The sequence below is a fragment of the Triturus cristatus genome, chromosome 4_1 (genome assembly GCF_964204655.1).
Source record: "Triturus cristatus chromosome 4_1, aTriCri1.1, whole genome shotgun sequence".
NCBI lineage: Eukaryota > Metazoa > Chordata > Amphibia > Caudata > Salamandridae > Triturus > Triturus cristatus.
In genome coordinates this window covers 1,200,932,442-1,200,948,397 of record NC_140585.1, presented here as the reverse complement: position 1 = coordinate 1,200,948,397, position 15,956 = coordinate 1,200,932,442, and the positions used below count along the sequence as shown (strand labels likewise).

At 44.4% G+C, this 15,956-nt stretch overlaps 1 protein-coding gene across 1 annotated transcript in view; it reads left to right on the top strand.

Annotated features, from left to right (window-relative positions):
• Window positions 1-205: 205 nt before the first annotated feature.
• The window catches only part of LOC146856380 (retinol dehydrogenase 7-like), a 54,818-nt gene continuing 39,067 nt past the window's right edge, over window positions 206-15,956 (top strand). The window contains exon 1 of the mRNA XM_085654498.1: window positions 206-501. The gene's annotated coding sequence lies outside the window, so the exon portion shown is untranslated. The remainder of the gene's footprint in view (window positions 502-15,956) is intronic.

Genomic DNA, 15,956 nt, shown 5'->3' with positions numbered 1-15,956 from the left:
GATTTAGGGCAGGGGAGGAATAGGTCCTAGTGCAATCTCCGACAATTTTATTATGTTTTTAGGAGGTTTTAGTCCATCAGTATACATTACTAGGCGTTCGGAAGGTTAGACAACAGAGAGTTTAGGGGGGATTGGCATAACGACTGAGAGGTGTGAGGAGTAGAGAGGTCAGTGCACCTTCCAAGGTGAGTCATCTGTTGACGTCAGCTTGTCTCCTTCCGGTGACTGGAAGCGGTGACCCAATGTTCCTGCCCTGGATGACACTGGGCACGACATTGCCGACCCTCGACTCACATCCTGCGGAAATTGGATTTCATCTGCTCCTGTTTGTCTGTGCTTGAATGGAAAAGTCCTGTGGTGATAAGGAAGTCTGAAGTCCAAGTTTACCTCCAGCTCCTGGGCTTTTATGAAAGGGATCGCTCCCAGTCGCATCTATTCATCCTTTCCAGGCCGCCGTGGACGATCGATCCTCGGCTTCAGAGAGACAAAGATCTAAAGCAGGCAAGTACATTTCCCCGCCATGTCCCGCCAAACTGCAATTACCTTCCCACAGAACTGCACATACCTTTCTTTACCTCCGCAAAAATCCTTTCCAACCGGTCTTTCGAATTGCAGTCTTTCCTTTCAGAGTATCCGCTTCCCCAATTGTTTCCTTCTCTGCATTTCCTTAGTTTCAATGTCCCTCCATTCCTAATACCAGACAAGCCAGATGTTGAATTTACAGAATCTGCCAAAGCAGGCGGGCTGGTAAGATACAGTGGCTTTGTTCACATCAAGACTAATTTTGTGTGTACCTGCTGGCAGTCGCACCGGCATTCCCCCCCCCCCCCCCCCCCCCCCCGACAACATTATTATTATTATGCAATTCACTTCTGCTATTATAAATATTGTATAAGTTTATAGAGCAGTTCATACAGAAAACTCAATGTGTGCTAATTTGGATTTGACTAACCCAGCCAGTAGTATTTTCTCTGTGCATCCTGGTACTTGTAGTTTTGCTTTCTCTCTTTAAAATAGAAAACTGAGAAGCACCAAAAACAAGGGAGCCAGAACTGAATGATTATCTCATACTCGGTATGAAAGAGACCGGGATGTTGTTTATCATGCAGGAAAAGAAGGACCTAGTGTGATGCCAGTGCATTGACTGAAATGAAAGCTTTCAGTGCTGAAACTACCTCTTTCCCTCTGTGTGTATTTGGCCATGTAGAGTAGTGTGTTGGTATTTGCTGCCTTGTAGCAGATGCAACAGATCTTGAAGATGATGTTGCAGGCTTGATGGGGAGGTTTGTTTAGTTCTGCCAGTTTGAGATCACGTGGTTGTACATTAAGACTTTGTGACTTGGTCAATTGCCCGTAGAATGCTCTTGACTAGAACAAGGAGATGATGGGTAAGTCAGCAAGCTGACTCTCACAGTGGCTTGGAAGTATGCTTTGACATACTAGTAAGTTTTGTTATCATGGTTGGCCAGGAATACATAAAGCAGCCTGTCCCATGTAAATAGTGAAGACCAGTGGCGAGAGGGTGGACCCTTGAGATACCTCCCAGTTTACCTTCATCCACTGGTTCTTGGAGGTAAGTAAAGGATGATGGAGCCTTGGTGACCTGCTGAACTGGTTTCTGTTGACAAGTGATGTAGGATTTCTAGGGAACTTGAGGGAGCGACGACAAAGTAATTTTGGTAGGTCATACATAGTGGCTTTGTACTGTCTGCCTACCCATGTACCCCGGAATTGTGGGCAACCCATGCCGTTGGTGCTTGAAGGAAATAGATTGTTGAGTTCTAAATTTCCTTAATGCCAGTATAGGAATCCCAGTTTTATTCTGTTAAAGATCTCCCCTGGTTAAGCACTTGCCACTGGGAGCTGGGTGAAATCTGCAAATAACAGCTTCTGAAGTCAGCAAAGCACTCTCAGCCTTTGATCGTCCTGAGGTTCATAAAAGGGTACAATTGAGTTGTGTGATAACAACACATCGTATTTAAAGTGTCAAGAGAAAATTCTGGGCATATGCTATAAAAATGGTCGATTCAAACTTTCAGTTAGCAGGGATGGCACAGTGTTGTAGATGTCTCGATGCGTAATTGCAGCTTCCTAGAAGCAAATCTTTATGGGGTCAGTAAAGATAAACAGATAGGCTTCCTGGAATCACAGATACTGATAGAACGGTGGCTGGAGACAGAGTTAGCTTCCCTACAAAACCACAGGATTTAGGCGGGAAAAAAGGGGACGAGGATTATGATTTTGTACTGAATGGACAATATACTATTTATCTTTTTCCAGATAGCAGTGATGCCTCTGCGCCTTAGTCCACCCTACAGTCGGGCATCTTTTGACGCAAGAATGGAACCTTGTTGCGTACCAGTGGCACAAAATGCGGAAGAGTTTGCCCTCTAAACCAACTCGATACTGCTCTCCAAGTCTCAAGACTTTGAGTTGAAGGAGAATAAATAACACAAAATATTGTAGCTCGCATGCAGTGGAGCACAGGCCTATAGTTAGATTCTCAGATGTACTGGCAGATTGGCGCTTCAGAATGAGTGGTAAACTTGGTGAAGAGTCAGTCAGACCTTCCCTGTCATGTACAGACTGTGTCCATATCAGATTGCATTTTTATAGGAAATGTCCTGACAGAAGTCCGTATTGTCCACCTTTTCTAAGAGAACATGAATCACAGATGTTCTTTCATTGCCTAGCCCAACTCAAGAAGATTAAAAAACATGGTACAGAGGGCCAAATGAGAACAATCATGCAACCAGCTTTTAGTGGTATCCATAGTATGGACATTAGTGGTGCACTTCCCTCATGCAGCCGAAACCAGGTGGCATTTGTGTTGTCCTCGTCACAGGCGCAACGTGTGATCCTCTCCGTATTGTAAGGAGATGTTGTGTGGTTTTTCTACTGTCGCTCCTAAGTGAGGGAGTCTAAGGTTAATGTATGGGTACTTTCTTTTCTCGGAGGCCATGCTATTCCTCTCCAGGTGCGTTAACTGAAATATTTCATGCGTTCACTTCCTTGGACCCCTCGAAGTGCCAACTCTTTCCAAACACAGTCTCCCTCTAGTTCAGTGACCACACCCCTCTCTGCACCAGTAAAGTTGAGGCCATGTTTGTACTGCAGTGTTCAAGGGCAGGTCAATCAGCAGAAAAAGTTACTGTTCAAGTTGGTCGGTATAATAAACCATTAAAAGGCTCATAAAGGATGAATCACTGCAGGTATCTTTGAAACCGAAACATAATTTTACGGTTGTGTAGCTGCTAAAAAATAGTTCTCGCGGTTCGAGCTATAAAGGAATGTGAATCCGATCAACCTTGTGGTTACTCGTTTACGAAAGAAGGCATGTATGTGTGTACCTTGTGTCACAAACTGGTTGCGGATACTGTTGTAAGAAAAAAAGAAAAACGGGAGCGGAAAGACTGTTTTGAGCATGAAAATGTAGTCTTTTTTCTCCATCTTAAAACAGCACGGGGTGTTCTGGTTTTGTAGTGAAAATTACAGAATAATTAGAAATGAGCTAGTGGGATTTGGTAGATTGCTCTCTTGTGCCCCCTACAAAACAGAATGAAACAAAATCCAGAGGCTCTCGTTTGCTTCACCTACATCAGTTTTTGTAGCTCCATTTCAACCCATGTTTGCTTTGAGCAAGGAAAATGGTTGAAGTTTTGAAACCACGGTTCAAAATCCCAGTTTTTCTGAAAAAGAGAGAGCATGTTGGACTTGTTCTGATGAAATAAGATTCTTTGGCGCAAAACATTCCAGTTAAAGGTGTTGTTAAAAAATATACATACGCTGGAGAGTAATTACGAGTACCTGATAAAATAGAAATGCTGGCACAACCCATCTGAAAGCAGGCGTATTTATGAGAAATTCTGGTTGTGCCCCCCCCTAAAAGGAAAACATTGGCCATACTAATTAGAATGTCTGGATGTAGCACAAGAACATTCTAAAACATGTATCTGATGCAAAATGCAATGCAGGTAGCCACTGACAGGTACTCACTTACAGGAAGTTCCTGTAAAGTCCCTGTACCTCATATTTACGTCTGTCTGCTTAGTGTGAGCCAGAGTCCAGAGCCACAAAAAAGCAGAAATATAAGAAACTCCCATTCTCCAGCTTACCTTGCCTAGCACAGAGTAAAAGTGTACAGCGAGTGGGTGATGAAGATCTGTCATCCGTTAGGGGGCGTGGCTTTGCACTCTGCAGCACTGAGGTGACACACCGGACAGGAATGTGCTGAAGGTCCAAAGAGATGTATGCCAAATATAATAACAAACATTTGCAATGCAATCGGTCTCGCTTTGGGACCTTATATGTATTTAGCTATGCAGCACATTAGCCTGGGTGCTGAAACATCTACTGTTCTTTAATATGGAGGGAAAGTAAGCACCAAACTGTGTGACACGCCAGGTATGGGAACACATGGAGAGAAATATTGCCTTTCAGCGGGAAATAGTATAGTTCAAAGCTCTGTTTATAATATAAAATCTGGGCTTTCGGTGGTCATATCACTGAAAATACAAGATTTGAAAAAAATATTATTGTCTACAGGGTGCTTGTGGAAGACAATTTCTATGGACCGGGATCTGCTAAAGTGATTTTGGTATTTTACTGACCTCGTTTGGTCGTTTTCTATCAAGACAGTTAAATAGAGGCATTTGAACAGAAAAACGGCCTTAAGAGGAAGCAGACAAGTCCTAGGGCTGATTTCCAGAGCCCACAAAGTACATATACATATAAGTATATAAAGGTATATACTAAAGTATATACAAGAGGTCTTGAATACTCGACCTAAAAACGTAAATAAGAAGTGAATTGTCTTGATTTAAAAGGATTTACAAAAAAAAAAGCAAGAGACGTGGGCAACAAGCAATAGAGCAACGCCAGCTCTTCAGTCTGAGCTTGTGCCCTCCTTGCAGGGCTGCTTTCCACCGTAAAACTGCGGGTATGCAGATATGTTTGAAGTAGGGGCGTAGTGACTCCACCCCCCCTTCAGCAGCTATAGCGGGGGTGGGGGGGTTTTATTGGCCTCTTATCTGCAACTTGGCAGATATGAGATTGATAGTGCCGGATTCTTGTCTAACCAATTTTCTACAAGAACCCCCTCAGGTCGCCAGGATCTTTTTACTTGCCAAATAGCGTAGAGGGAGTAAACACAATTATCAGAATATATCTACCGCAATTTGACATCATTAAAGGATAGAGGACCCAGAATCTAAAGTTTCCGAGATTTTATTATGAGCAAAAACATCTGAACATAAAGGCACCTCAATACAAGGCACAAAAGATAAATGGGCACTAATACAAAAGCCAACCTCCAAAGGATTCGCATTCGACTAAAAATAAAAAGAATTACAGATTCAAAAAGCATCAAATAAAGAATCGTTATACTGATATCAATTTTTGGAATCATTAGTCAAAACATTTCTGTCCCTACTCTATTCTAAAGTGGCATCCCTACTTAGCATTCCCTCCCAAATCAGAGAATCATGAAAAAGGTGTCAGGAGTGAAACTTCCTAAGAAGTCTTCACTTAGTGAGAGCTCGATCTTTGATGCTCCTTCTAGCTTCCCACCTAAACCTCATCTGCTCAACCCACGGGAGACTGTCCCTAATACAAAACTCCAGAATCGCAGAACACGCCCTTCGGCACACCTCTTCAGCCAGGTCTTCCTCCGGTAAATTTCCATCCAGAGCTGTTCATCTTCCATCGTCCGTTAGCTTGACCTTGGGTCCCAGGCACCTTCCATACTAAGAGTTACAGTTGCACATTCCAATGCACTCCCCTGTGGACTTCTCACCGTATCTCAACTCCTAAAACAAAGACTTATTCTCACTAACGAGCTAAATGTCCTTGCACCTGCAACAGAAACATGGGAACGAAAAGGAAAGCTCTTCGCATCTTGAAGTTTTACATTTCACTGCAACTCAAGCCTTAACCAAGAAATCCCTGTCGGCTTATAAAACATAGCTAAAATAAGAAATGAACAGGCCTTCTCTTCCACATATGCAGTTAGGCCTAGCAAATTTAAACACACTACGAAATCACATTCTAAGCATTAATTCAACATGATCATCTTGTAAATAAGCAACCTACTTTTAAATTCTAACGCGGCACACATTTAATCCATTACATTAATTTGTGAAAACTAATCATCTACATTATACTAAATACATTCACGATAACTTGCAACGTTAAACTTCGCAAAACGTTATTACACGTCTAACACTTCTATGTTAAACGATTATAGCAAATACATTTCTATGACGCTTCTAAACATACATCGATTATATGCGGGTGCCGACTAACAGTGAATATGATGCACCCCTACAAATCTCAGAATCACATGGCGCTCTATCAAGATCATAATTAACTAAAAGAAAAAAGAATGGTGGGTTGCTGGGAAAGGGAGAGAAAGGTGTACAGTGGATGCAGGGTGAAAAGATGGATGGATGAGTGGATGAATAGGTGAAAAGGATAGTAGTGTGAAAGGGTGGATGAATGGGTGAAAGGATGGATGGGTGTGTGAAAGGATAGATGTGTGAAACGATGGATGGATGAGTGGGTTAACGAATGGGTGGATGAGTGGGGGAAACGTGTGGATGAGTGGGTGTAGGGCTGGGTGGGTGGATGAGTGAGTGAAAGGATGTGTAGATAGGTGGATGAAAGAATGGCAGAGTGGATGGCAAACTAAATAGAAATCTGAACGGATAGTGGATGATGGATGGCTAAATAGATAGATAAAAGGAACACTTGATGGCTGAAAGGCATTATTGATGGATGAGTATGTCACATAATGGATGGATGGATAGTTGCATGCATAGAAGGTAGATGTATGAACAGATGGATAAATGGATGGAATTGCCAATGGATGGATGGAATAGTGAAAGACTGCATGAAGGATAAAAGCATGAATTGATGATAGAATGGTGGAAATCAGCAGATAGATGAAGGGTAAAATGATGACTGCTAGATGATTGAATAGAAGTGACGAGAGAGCTCTTCTATGGAGGTTTGGGTTCACCTGCATCGCACGCTTGGTGCCATCAGAGCTTTGGTTTTAAGTGGGGGGTATTTACATTTTCCTGCTACTCCCTTGGTTTGAAGCATGGGGAGAAGCACACCACACTGTGTTTGGGAGTGACATGGAGCAGGGTGGAGCTACGTAGAAGCAGCTAAGGGAGACAGCTCAATAAAACATACACTCTCCTAAAGTGCTTCAGGCAAAAAAAAAAAAGAGTTCCTGAAAAGCAAAGCACTCATGGAAGAAACAAAGAAGTTAATCAGAGAGGCGGTAAAGAGGTTATACTTTATGGGAGGGACAAAGAGATGCTGGGCGAGATAAAACAATAGAGCCAGCTAATAGAAAGAAAGCAACTGTGTGTGACAAAACAAAAAGCTAGGGGTAAGCAATGGGAGGGATGCACTCCTAAGGAAGCTTTCCGAATGTCCCCAATATGTCTTTGCACCCCGACAGCTGGGCTGGCCAGCCGGCTTCAAGCTAATAAATCTGTGTAATGTATTGTTGTGCTCATGTAAAGCGCCCCAGTGCCTTTGGGCCGAGGTCGTGCTATGTAAATACTGCACTCACAAAAAAACAGATAAACTATACGGAAGTCAGGGTCACAGATAAGATTATTTATTTTAAAACCCGCATTCCTAAATTGGTACTACGCATTAAATTACAGTTTCAAGAGCACTTTACTGAGTTTAGAAACTATGCAATATGTACATCGTCGTTGTGATCACACCCATGCTCCAAAGCAGTGCGATAAAAGAACCTGAAAAACCGTAGCACAAAAGAGCTAATGTTTCTCAGCAGGATATGCTAGTGTGGGTGGGGGAGTATGGCGGTTTTTGCTCCTGGTCAGAACCTTACATTTCCGCCCTCCCGTCCCGCTGCGTGACCCCTTGTTGCCAGAAGTGGTTTTGAGGAAGTAAATTAACCGCCGGGTAAAGGCCGATAATGAGTTGCAGAAGGCGGGCAGGATGGCCGTGCTTGAGAATTCAGATCGAACATGGGAAGGACTTTATTTATTAGTGTCTCAGGGGACGGACTCCGCGTGCTGCACGTTGTTGACTTTGGATGAAAAGTCAGAATGTTTTCTGTCATTCACGCTTTCGCAATAAACCCCTAGACCTGGAGTTAACAAGAAACGCGAGTGGTGCATAACTGACTCAGTACAAGACAAGTACAGCTGTCGTGTGGCCGCGAAAGTGAAAGTGATCGCAATCGCGATCAAGTGCGGCGCGCGCCCATGCACATGCACTCAAGCTCTAGGCCGGCCTTGGTAGCATTTTTTTAAGCCCTCACAAAAAGTCTCGCCAGACCAGCGCATGCGCTGGGTCAGGTGAGACCTAAATAACAGGGCTTTAAGTGGGATGAAAACACTTGGGGGGCAGGGCTCTCAAAGGGGCGTAGTCAATGTAATTAAGGGCGTGGCTTAACAACACGTAAGTTAAAAATCTGTCCTTAGCATAGTGTGCTGCCCAACTTGTATTTTGCTGTTTCTGTCAATGCATCCAGATATATGATACAACAAGTAACATCAAACCTACAAGTCAGGACTATTGGCTATGTCAATGGTTGTTAGTTGCATAAGATAAATAATCAGCGACTATGGCTTGTATTTAATATTTAAAAAGCTTCCAGTTAAAGCTCTGGTGACACCACGACAATGTTGATGCTCCTGAGTTTCAAAAAGAGAAGGGTAATCCAGAGAGAAAGTGACTCTTTAAAGGATTTCCCTTCCTCTACAACGCTCACCTGGCATGACTTCATGCTGGAACTTCTCCACTAATAAGAAGTAAGCAGTGTGAGCAGCGCACATCCATGTGCACATCCGTGCCTGCTGTCACTGTGTCCAGGGCACAAAACAGAGCTTGATAGTGACCCGTTTCGAGGCCTCCTTCAAACAAGCATTTACAATGCAATGGTCTTGGCATTGTTAAAGTTAAAGCTATTGGAATTGCTCATGACATTATTTTTGTTTATGTTTTTGTTCTTAAAAAATTTAAAGAAACGGCATTGTTATTTACAATGTCAATAGCTTAATCACTCTCAAATGCGAGACCTATTACATTTGCACCCACACAGAGCCACACACAAAGCCACCCACACACACCGAGCCACCCACAGAGCCACTCACATAGAGCAACCCACACACAAATAGAGCCACCCACATACACCCAAATACAGGAGCGAGGACTGAAGGTCCCTTCGTTCTAGGTGAAGGAGACATTAATTTTAGAGATTGGTTTCTCAATCCCACGAAGCAGGAAACTCCTTTTAGGGGAGATGCCTCAACTGGTAACCTGCTCAGTCCCTAATGCTCAACATCTACCTACTAGGTAACCTATGGTGGACACCTCAGCTGTAACAAACTACATAAACAGGCATATATTTTTCCTGTGTGTAGATTTAGGCATTTTGGGAGTTCACAAATTTTACTCGACACCTCCATCAGTCGCTGGTTTCCAGGTGTTCTGCCGTAAACTGTGAATCTGCAACTTTGCTGACGTAGGGGCTTTTCGGCATGTCCAGTTGTACCGAGTGGGAAACCCTCGTGGAGAAATTCAACCATCCTTGTTCAATTTTAATTCTTATCACCCAGGAAAAATATTTTTATATTTAAGGTAGGTTTGTAATCTGTATCCTTAAACTTGGACCATGAACCGTGTTCATGGTCTCCACAGCTCTAAAGCTAAACATACCCCGTTACCGAACACAAAACTGTTACAAGATCCCTTGCGGGCTCAAACAAGACCCATGCTCTGCTCAGAGGGAAGGGACTAAACACAGGAGTCTGGAGCCACTCAGACACGAGCTGTTTATTTCATATCAGGGCCTTGCCTTACAGCATCACAACTCTTGTTGCGGCTCCATCCTCTTTGGCACTTCATTTACTTCCCACCGTCACCCAGCCCTATATCAACACCCCACAAACATCCTAATTCCACAGCTCCCATACAACATTCTACATCAAGCCCACTCAGCCCATGTATAGGCATCTGACGTCACAACACTACTTACGTACCAACACTACACAAGAGGTGCGGTACCATCACTGTCTCAGGCGTTGCTCCACACGTATGGAAGCGCCATCCTTCTCCTATTTGAAGAACTATCTAAAAAAAAATCACTACTCCTCAAGCACTACAGCGTGTCCTGAGTATGTAGCTTCAAACCACTTACCACTAATAGACCAACACATTCTATCATGCAAGCTACTCAAATATTAGTACAATTACAAACAGGCAAATGTAAGAATCGGAATATGACCTCATCACTGCTCAACATAAGCTGTAACTTACTAACTACATCATCAACAACAGTTGCTACAGCACACGAAGACACTCCAAATATGCCTTTGTATATGTATGCGTGAGTTAAGTAGCGTGGCTCTCAACGAAGGAGGGATGTAACACATCTAGGGATAAAGTACGCCCTATAAAAAAAAGAATTAATATAACTAGAAAAATACAAAGTGTGTGATCTGGAAATGTGTAGAGAATATTTACTGCAGCTCGTGTAAGTCCTTGGGGAACATTTTCGGGTACATGTATTAATTCCTAGAGTTAATAGAATACAAATCCAAGCGACAGACATTCCTCTTCACAGACTCGTGTAGATCAAGTGTCTTACTTCAGGACTGCTACAAGCAGGGAAGCAAAACTCCATTTCACTTCTTGACTTGAGCCTGTAAATGTTACATAAGCACGAAGGCGCCTTCACAAGCAGGCTGCCAATTAGGTTCGAGCTGCAGAGTATGTCCAAGTAACAATATCCTCCGTTTACAACCTCTAACTTAAAGGCGTGAAATATCCCACCTTCTTCGAGAGCACAGGAGCAAAGTCCATGAACCAGAACAACCCACCGCAGAAGGGCTATTTTACATCAAAAACTAGCCTTGTACAACCCCAGCGCAGTTCTGTTTTGGTGGCCACTCTGGACTCAAAACGATCAAATGTGGATGAAACCTCTCGTCTGTATTTTAGCTTCAGTGTTATATTTGCACACAATTTACCAACAGTCACAACAGCAGCACACATCAGGAGCAGACAGGTAGACACCTTGGAGGACTGTAGTGGGCACAACACAAGACTTGTATAATGTTTCTGCCAGACCCGTAGTACACAAGTATGGAATGATATACGCGCTGATCCAGTCTGACTGGAAACATAGGCAGGTCAAAACATGGTGCAGCGGTGGAAACAATACCTAAAGCAGGGAGTACAACCAGAACACTGCTGCGAGCGCCACATCATGTTTATCCCAGCCACGTTTAGAGTCGTTTTAAATATACCCTTTGTCAAGGTACAGAACGGCTGGTGCTCTGATACAATACTGTGTGGGGGAGACGATGCTGCCACAAGGGCTCACGGGTTGTGGGTGACTGCAAACATACGAAACACATAAAGCCATCTTGCAGTGGCAAACAATGGAGGTGCGTGGCTAATGTTTACTTTCTCCTTATGCTGCACTCGATGATTTATGTACGCAAGACGTCTGAGCCCCGGTCCCACTCTGCGAAGATGGAGCCCCAGGTTGCAGGTTTCTCTGGGGAGGGAGGGTTGTGGATTCATGGCGCTCGTGGGGTTTCCGGGGGCGCCAGTGTTCGAGATTAGAAACCCAAAATAACAGACGCAGGGGGTGGGTGTGACGGATACTTCGCAGGAAGGCGCATCGAACAAGGGCCGCAGCAGGCTGTGGCCGGATCATGGCTGAGCTCAGACCAGGGCACATGGGAAGGGGAGGGGTTCCCCCACAGCAGAGGCAAGGAGAGGCCCTCAGTGCGCACAATAAGGCGACCCAACAAAGCAATGGCTGCACTGCCCCCACCCCTGCCCCACTCTAGTTCCCTCGGCCCAAGGTGAATTTGGGTGTTCGAGCGAGGCGGGAGCGGGGTCCGGTAGCGACGAGAGACCGAGGGTGGGTGGAGGGAGGAGGTCTCTGGCTCTCACCCTCTGATAAAGGACCCCATCCACCCCTTTCCCAGGTTGATCCTCTAACTGTGGAGGGACGTAAACACACAACAGAACTAAACATTTGGAAGTGAACAAATGACACCATTTTAACATGAGGGGCTGAGGACCTCCAAACACATCACAGTATGGAATCAGAAAATACTGAAAAATATCCACTATGGTCTGACGAATTCCCTATATTCTTACTCCATACCTAGAACTGAAGCCACGCTCCGGCTGCAGACCGCAGCCACACAGAAGTCTCCGGGGGTCATGGGGGCCCCTTCAGCTCCGTTCCCAGGACCCCAATGCCTCGGGCCCTGTACCGTGATAGTACAGTAAGGCAGCGCCGAGCAGCGCAGGCCGCCATGATTCACCAACTGACTCGTCGTCGATCATGCGCGAAAATTGGAACTACACTCATCATAGACATGGAAGAAAGCCTGGAGAAAACGTGAATACCGACAGCAACGACAATGTCCAAAAAATATGTTGTGACTACAGTTGAAATCTGTCTTGAAGCTACACACATTCCTGAAAATCGGTTCGTAGCATCTGCAAACAACAGATCGTGGATCTTATAGAGATCAAAAACACTTTCTTAACCATTGTAGCAAATATAAGGCATTTGAAAGAAAAACGATGTCTGGGATTCCCAAAAGTCAAAACTCTTAATGGTTAACTAAAGTTACATATATTAGCCTTTAAGCAGGGACGGCTTTGTGATACTGCGAGCGAAGGACTGTTACAGCCCCAGCTACAGCTGCTCCGTTCCCAGTCCCGCTGCGCACGAAATGGCCGAACCTTCGGATGCAAAAAAAAAAAAAAACAAACAAACACGCCCACCAGCGAAAAAAGGGCCGGGCTGCCACAATTTGAAAAGTAGCAAAAAAAACGCCCCCGAATCCGAAAAGGACGGGGCCTGTTCGGAGAGACAATCCTCTTCTCCAATGGCTGGCCAGCATTCAAGAGGCCAGCCAATGGAGAAGAGGAGAGAAGAGGGGCGGGTTCAAGCCCCTGTTCTCCAAAACATTAAATCTCCGGACTTCCGGTTCTGCCTTCGGCAGACCGGATGGTCCCTCGACCTAAAAACTGCTGGTGCTCAGCACCGCTGAGACCCGGCTCACTTAAAGCCCTGATAAAAACTATTCGAAAAAACACGAAAGATAGATTGCAAAATGTATTGATTACATTTTAAACTCGAGTTTTAATGCGAGGCTCAACCAGTTGGTGACGCTTTCCATAGAGAATTGGTGAAGAGATGTTAACTGTTCAAGCAAATACACGGGGATCGAGAGGAGAGATGAGGTCACAGGGGCCCAGAGGGCACTGCTCCTTTGTTAGACAGGAAACAAAGGCGGGCTGACCCTCGCCTTTCCCGTGGTATTTTGGGGGCAGGAGGAAAAGTTTATGCCTTCCTTTTTTGGATCAAAAATCCTGCTGTTCCAAAAGGTTCATTTGCATCTACCTTGATACCATAATCCACCAATAAGAACGCTGAAATCGGCAAAACCTAGGTTTTCTTCCAATAATGTGATGTAGAGAGCAGTGATATACGGTTCCATGCCAAAATCATTTCTGTCAGCCCTATTTGACATCTGGTGCCAAAGGTATTCTTTATTTATTTTGTGTACTTGAAAAGCGAATGATTCCCAAAAGGGCATCCTGGCACCAGTAACCAACTCTATCTGAGCCCATCATGCAAAGACAGTCCAAAAATCCATATTTTGAGTAGGAGGATAAAAACATCAAGGCGAGAGTCTGGGAAATCCATACCTTGGCCACCAGGAAAGAGAATGCTGTGCCTTCTTACTGAGACGTCCTTACCTTTGTTATCTTTAACAGTGATACTAATGAACGATGATAGCAGTACATTAGTTAGCGAATTAATTAGAGTCCTCTGCCATATATGGCTTTAAACCAAATGCAGACAGATTTAAAAATGCATTCAAGGACATAGATTCACCAAACTGCTAGGGGTAGTGGAAGTAACATTGCATGCCCTTTGATCGAAGATGTCATCACAAGTAGTGACATCAGTTGACATTAAAAAATTATTAAAAAATGTTTTTGGCACCAAACATTGCACAAAAAACAATCGCATGAGGATACGTTCACCCCTACATTGAGATTCTCCAACCACCACCCTAGTAGTCCCTCTGTCTCGACATAAATGCTATCGCTACTGGTTTCCTCTCAAACCCAATCCTCCTGTCCGAGTTGAGAATTAGATAGGAGAAGTCATACCTGGTGCACTACAGGCATCCTCGGTCCATCACTACTATGTTCTCATCTTACCCCAAACTTTATCAAATGTTTGGGGCCATTGCCCTCCTTCATACAACACTCTCTCTGCTTCCATTCTCCTGGTCTTTCCCTCCTGCCAAATAGCCTTAGTCGGAGTCTGCACCTGCCTTCACATTTCAGCCACATCTCATTTTGCAAGAATGCCAAAGGCTCACAGCACAACACAAGTAACAGGGGCGAAAAAGGGCACCCCTGTCTCATGCCTCTCCCCAATGCAAATGTTTCAGAAATCATTGCATTGTCTTCACTGACGCTGTAGACGCCTTGTACAAAAAGGCCAACCACGCACAAAACTGGACCCAAAGGCAAACCACTTCATTGACTGGAGGTACCTACACATGACCTTTGAGTTATAAGCTTTTGATGTGTCCAATGACATGAGGGCCCTGGTGCCCGCTCCACTCAAAACCTATCCAACCACCAGTTGAGGAGTCTGAGGTGAGGCATGTCACCCTCCCTGGCATTAATCCAGTTTGGTCTGTATGAATAATGAAGGTTATGATCTTCATCACCCTAATTGCAAGGATCTTGGCTAGGAGTTTGCTTTCAGTGTTCAAGAGGGAGATAGGCCTGTATGAGGCATACTGGTCCCCTGCTTTGCCCAGCTTAGCGATTACTACGATGATTGCATGATTACGGTCTGGTGGGAGCTCTCCCCTGTCCCTAGCAGCATGAAACATTCAGCAAGTGTGGCTTAAGAAGCCGGGGCCAGGAGTTTTTATAACTCTACTGGTAGGCCGTTAGCTCTGGGTTTTTTTCCTGATTGTATGCTCGTCAATGCTTCTCCCAGCATTTCTAACGACAAGTTTTCTTCCACTGTGTCTTGGTCTATGACAACCAAGACTCAGACCGGAACTTTCCCCAAGAACTCCTCAATCTCCTGCTCCATGTGGTCAATCCATGCTGCGTAGAGCATTTGTTAGTATTCCGCGAATGCCTGTGCTATTTCTACATCTGCATCTGCACTTCCCCCATTCCTATCTGCACCTCAGCCACTGAGCTTGTCTCCTACTCTCTTATAAGTAGCCATGCCAGGAGATGGCCCACTTTGTCCCCTATATGTTATAGTTTTCACTGCACCCCAAGGTAGTTTTGACTGGTGCATTGTGTACAAGGTAGTGGTATTGTTCCATAGTAGCCTCCAGCTGTATGTATATGCTTGGATCTTTCCTGTGTACCAAGGTCTATTCTAACTTGAGACGGTGTTGTTCTAACTATTGTACCTGGTTTCCCTGTGGTTTATCTTTTAAGGCTATGATATTTTAGGCTTTGTACGTGACCACCGCCTTGTAGGTCTCACAAAGCATGATCGGGGAGTTCACCGACCCCTTGTTTTTCTCAAAATATATTTGGGAATCAACCTATAAAGGATTAGCAATATCTCCGTCTTTGAGGGCCCAATAATCCAGTCTCCATGTTAGCGTCTTATTGTATCCGCAGGTTGCCAATGTGAACAGCAGCGGGAATGGTCCAATATTGAACGCACACTCACCTGCAGAGACAAACACATAGTCCAGACGGGAGAGAGATTTGTGAACTCCCAACAGAAATAATTATAGTCTATCCAATGGTTGGAGTAGCCTCAGATATCCGTGAGTCGCAGGACATGCGAGAAATGTGCAAGACCCATGGGCGGTCTCACTTGTACTGCAATATATCTAGGTTCCCAACTTATAACCTTGTTGAAA